Raw genomic sequence first — 5,826 nt, forward strand, 5'->3', positions numbered from 1 at the left:
AGGTGCCTCTACCCCCATATCCCAACAGCAGGCCCCAGTCATGCCCCTCAGGACCACTGACTGATTTTGCCAGTGTCCCCAGAACAAAACCTAAACGTAGTCAAGAACTTCTGGGCTAAGAATACAGTCGCCAGTGGCTTTGTGGAGCATGTTATCCTTCCACAAAGGCACCAGCAGGGGGGGCTTCTGTTCACCACTGCATCTCCCCCTTCCAGGTACCTGGTGGGACTCAGTCCAGATCTGAAGCCTCATGTGACAGTGACCTGTTAGCTTCTACTTTCTGACATGTAGTAGGTGCTCAAATACCATGTATTTTCAATGACTAAATGATGAATGAGAGTGATTTTCTCACCCAGGACTTTAGCTCTTAGGCAAAGGTAGGGCTAAGCCAGGCATTACTGAAGTGCCATGGTCCTTCAAGTCAGGCTGACCTCCTTACTCTGTTGTGGTGGCAGGTGCTGTTTGTGATGTCACAGCCATGACTGCCTGGGACAGTGCCCCATGTCCCTCCATACCCTGGCCCCAAGCTCTTTCCCTGTGACCAGGTACTCATTCTTTGGACCCTGCCTTCCTGCGAACTCCTCATGGGCAGGTGAAGACAGCCACGTTTCAACTGAGGAATGAGACCCTTTACAGGACCCTTAAAGCTTGATTTGGTGGCTCTCAGCCATGCTTTAAAGACAGAAATAGGATAAACAGAAAAGAATGTAGGAGTTCACCACACACTGTCAAGGTAAGTATTATCTCTTAAAAGTTTTGTTTCAGTTATTTTGAATTTGCATATGACCTGAAATGTTAAGATTAAAATAATTTTTTAAAAATGTGGCCACTTGAGAAAGGTTTGAGTCACTCACCTGTGGATCCACCCAGGGTGGGATGAAGAGAGCAGAAGACCCTTTTGCACATTACGAAAGGAAAGGGCGTGGTAAGGGAACTTCAGGGGGGCACCTCAGAGACCCTGGCCTTTGGAGATGGGGACAGCATACACCCATGTGACAGCAGCAGGAGGTACCTGTCTCAGAGTGGAGCAGTGGTGCAGAGAGGAAGCCAAGTGGGACAGCTGGGGCCTAGTCCAGATGTCCTGTGACAATATCAGGTGTGGCTTCTTTTGTGTGCTCTTCTTAAAAACCTACAGAGAACCAGTTCTGTCCACAGAGCATCTTTTTGTGGCCTTGCGAAGAGGATATCAGAGTGTTTCGCTGGTCTTCTGTCTTTCCAAGCTGACAGAGGCATTTATTAGTCTGACCAAGTGTCCCTTGAGGCAGTCTTCACTCAGATGCTGCAAATGAAGAGGTTGCCTCTAAGGTAGACACTGTCACTTGGGACCTTTAGAACAATACAGGCCTTCCAGAAATGGGTCTTTTAACATCACTGACGTGAAGAACAGCCAGACTTAAGAAACATATATGCTCATGGTGAGTCTTTCTCCTTTGTAAAATATCATTTATTTTGAAATCAGAAGGTAATTGATTTTATAGGCTATAAAATACTATTCCTAAGTTACATAAAACCAAGTATTGGTACATTATTGCACAAATATGATGATAAACATATTTTCTTTCCCACTGTATTTTAAAAACCAGAGAAGGAAAAGAGGATTTTTTTATTTTACTGTCAAAAATACTGCAGAATTAACACCCAGCAACATTACAAGGAGGTATGTAGATGAAGCGAAGAGTACTAAAATAGGCATTTACAAATTTGAAAGTGATCACATGAAGCCTCCATCCTTTTAAAATATGATCCCGGTGCTCCAGAGAGTGCTCAATCTTTGGTGCTACATGTGATTCTGGGACTGTAGCCAGGGCTGACTACACCGAGTTTCTTGCCACCCTCACAAACAGCACAGTCCTCTGAAATTTTCCCTGACTTGGCTTATTTCTGCTTCCCATCCTAGCTGCTCCTAGCACTCTCTGCCTACACTTAGCACTGTCCTTCCAGTCTTTTTTATTAATTTTATTGGTACATTTTAGGTATACAATATAAAGACATTCATCATTGGAAATTTGCACCTTTACACAATCTCTCTTGGTTCTTATTTTTCCCTGTTGCCCTGCCCTCCCTTCAACCCCTCCACCCCGCCCTATTTACAAAGACTTTGTTTCCATTTTTTCATTTCCTCATATTAATTCCATTCCCTTCTTTTCTTTCCCCTACCCCTCCCACTTCCCCTTCCCCTTTGCCCCTTTTCTTCCTATTTCACATGATCTATTATACCTTTTAGTTCTTATTTACACTTTCAGTTTCTCACACTAGAGAAACTATTCAGTATTTACACGTGTGTCCTATTTGTTTCACTTTCCTTCCTATCTTTCTTCTAGTCCTGCTGCATAGCCCTTTCCTAGGTCTGACGCTGTCTGTGCTTTTTCATGGCTCCACACCACTCCGGGTGACATCTTTCCAGGCTGGTGTGTCTCCAGAGGATTTATATTCAGACAGCCTCGCATGCATGGCATTCCTACAGGGCTCCTCCTTTTCTCTAGAGCAGAACCTAAGCATAGATAAAAAAGCACATTAACTAGCAAGTTTTAGGGCATTAGGAAAAAAATCAAGCATGTTAAAGTGTACATTGCTAGTTAAGTAAATACTTACAGTTGGAAAAGAAACCCCGTTAGTTTCCCTGTTGGCCAGAGAAAGATCAAACCAATGTGAAATGAAATGAATGATTAAAAATAATCAAAATTTATTAGGACATTTATGTATAAGAAAGCAATATAAAAATTAATAATCTCTTTTCTGACAAAAATGAGGCATAAAAATGGAAACAGAAAAAAATGCTCCATGTTCAGTATCTACAGAATACTTAGCAACACAGATAACAAGATATAAAACCTGCAAAAAGGAAGTCGTAAAATTGTCATTGAATTATAACAAATGCTGAGCAAATAGATACAGCATATTCTAGGGTAGGAAGGCTTGCAATCACCAAACCCAATTTATTCAAAATTGATAGATAAGTACACAATTCTCAATAAAATTCCAAATGGGGTTTTTTCTTTAGAATTGGAAAAAATGATCTTAAAGTTTGTATGGAAGGATAAATAGTCATGATTAGAAGCATACATGTTTGAGAAAGAAAAGTGCAAGTGACCACTTCTCAAATATCAAAATATGCTATAAAGTCACAGCAAGCAAATCAATAAGATTAGCAAAACAATAGATTACTAGCTCAGAAGAGGTGAAGAGAGAATCAAGAGGCAGAACCAAATACATATGATACTATACAATATTCACCCAAAATATATTTTTTGTATACTTTCCGTATATACTAGATTGTATTCCAGGCGTGAAAAAATTAAGTATTGTTATTTGGGAGGGAAAATGATAGATTACTTTATAAATGGAGCAGGCACAACTGACCATTGAAAGAAAATAAAATTAAGCTTTTCTTATACACGTAAATGCATTTCAATGTCAAAATATAATTTTTAAAGCAGTTGAAAACATGACTGTCATATGAATATAAATGGAATGCAAATCAAAGATCTACAATCTTGTATTTACCTCATTAATGGGAGAACCAGCAGATGGAAAAGTTGGTTCAGGGAGCATTTGGAGAGCAGAGGTTTATATCAGGGGAGACAGGCCAGAACAGGGTTCCAGAGTTAGAGACGAAGTGGTGGCAGTCCTGCAGGGACATAAAATTGTGAGTTATTTTTTTCTGTTGGGTAGAAATAATTTGCATCTTTTGTCAGAGCAAAACCTACAAGTTAACATGAAAAGTCACAGAATTTGAGTTTTAATCAATAATACATAGCAAGTTAAAATTGGTTCCTCTCCTAGTCTTTAGGACCAAGAGATGTAAACAGTCTTTTGATGGCCCCCTGGATGTGTCTAAACCCATGGCCTGCCATTTTTGGCCTTCTTTTTACATAAAGTTGTAGTAAAAATATTAAAAATGGAAGTTTTGTTACATATGTACATTAACGATATTACATATTTTGTATGTGGCCCAAGACAAGTCCTCTTCACTGAAAAGAACAAGGGCAAAAATACAGCGGGTTACAGATTGGATACACTTGATTGTATCTGGGATGGAAATGAGAGGACACATAATCATTCTTTTTCAATATTTCCTAGCTTTAGATAATTTTTCTTAATAGTAGATAAATTAAAGAATCAAGTTAGACAATAAAACAATTTTTAAAATACCTGAAAGTCTGAATGACAATGTATACACACACATTCCAGAAATGAGGAGATCTTGAATAAGATTTAACACTCAGAAGCTAGAAAAGATTGAGGATACAAAGTTGGAAAAAAAGGTCTTAATGTAGAAAAAAAGGTACTTTAAGCAAATCAACAAAAAAGAGATAGATTTGGGAAAACATTCATAACGTGGAGGATGGGTCAAGGATGGGTTAATGTGAAAAGAGCTCTTACAGGTTGATGAGAAAGGAATACTAAGGGGAAAACTGGGGAAAAGGTATTCAGAGATAATTCAGGGAGGAATAAACATGCTTGAATTTACTACAGACTGAGGTGACAGCAAATTAAGGCAACAGATGACAGGACTACCCTGAGCTGGGCAGATGACAAGACTTTCATGACCCTGCAGTCTATGGGAATGGGAGCTGGTACAGTCATTTGGAAAAGAAAGTAGAGGTAGCTATTAAAATAAAAATATATGCATCCCCGGATCAAGCAAGTCTCACTTTTGAGAGACTGTCTGTTCAAAAGAAAAGCACCAGACTTATGAATGTGTGTTCCATGGTGTTTATTACAGTGCTAACGAGGAAACACTGGGGCCATAATGAGTGCCTGTCAGTACGGGAATGGTGAATAAATTATGAGATGTTCATCCCATGTGATATTAAGAAAAAGAACTGGCCTCACACCAGGTAATTGGGAGGGATTCTGTGAATTATTGTGTGAGAGATATGAGATACAGAAAAGTCTAAAATATGATCTTATTTTTACAAAAAAATACAATCTCTCCCATGTTTGCATGCATATAGATATTTATATGTGATTGCTGTATATAAGCATGAAGAAAAAGACAGAAAAACGGACGTCCTAGGTCGTCAACATGGATAACAATGAAAGGAGAAGGGTGGGGGAAGAGGACCACGTGAAACAGAGAAATGTAAAAGGAAGAAACCACACTAGAAGAACCCTAAGGAAACCATGTCTCATTTTTTCAAAAACATATTGGTGTCTATGTCACAGGAAAAAAAAATTTTAAAAAGGTTCTGACTCACGAGAGAGAATGAGAGAGAGGAGAGAGAGAGAGAGAGATCCACACAGTAAATATAATTAAAAGGCAGGTAAGGGGTAAGGGGTGGGTACCCAAAGGAAAAGAGATGAGTGATTATTACTGAAAGGTGAAGCACAGAAGCTGTCTGGCCTCAGAGAGATGCTGAGGACATTTGTGGGTGACACCTGTATGAAGCCCTTGCAGCTGACTTCAGAGCTCGGCAAATGTTTTGATTTGTAGGCCTCCTTCCTCCCCTGTAAGAGCAGAGACCCCAGACACTGACAGGAGATGAGTTTCTCCATAAACAAAGACATGGAAGTCCTGGAGGGCTTGGACTGGTTAGGGCTCTGGAAGGGGCCCATGGGGAAGGCTGAGCTTCTAGCAGGAGAGGCTGTGCAATGTGCAGTGCAGTGGACTCTAGAGTAAGCTCTTCTGTGACAATGACCCTGTCTTGCATGCTGGTGCTTCTGAGAAGACAGCAGGCACCACCAGAACAAGACAGTGGAGGAGTTGGATGGAGAACAAGGTAAGGGTGTGGTGGGTGTGGTGGCTGTAATGGGCGGGTACCAATGGTTCTTCCATCATCCAGACATCACCTAGGAAAGCCAGGGGCATGACAGGTAGCACGG

The 5,826-nt window shown here is 40.3% G+C and overlaps 1 long non-coding RNA gene across 1 annotated transcript; it reads left to right on the forward strand.

Moving 5' to 3' along the window:
* The first annotated feature begins 526 nt into the window (after positions 1 to 526).
* LOC147825193 (uncharacterized) lies at positions 527 to 5,189 on the forward strand. The gene is made up of 4 exons (XR_015440756.1): positions 527 to 733; positions 4,477 to 4,605; positions 4,727 to 4,841; positions 4,959 to 5,189. It is a non-coding gene; the product is annotated as an uncharacterized LOC147825193 (long non-coding RNA).
* Positions 5,190 to 5,826: the final 637 nt, after the last annotated feature.

The sequence above is a fragment of the Heterocephalus glaber genome, unplaced genomic scaffold (genome assembly GCF_053883595.1).
Source record: "Heterocephalus glaber isolate CG9 unplaced genomic scaffold, H.glaber_assembly_v1.0 deba00001504, whole genome shotgun sequence".
Classification (NCBI taxonomy): Eukaryota; Metazoa; Chordata; class Mammalia; order Rodentia; family Bathyergidae; genus Heterocephalus; species Heterocephalus glaber.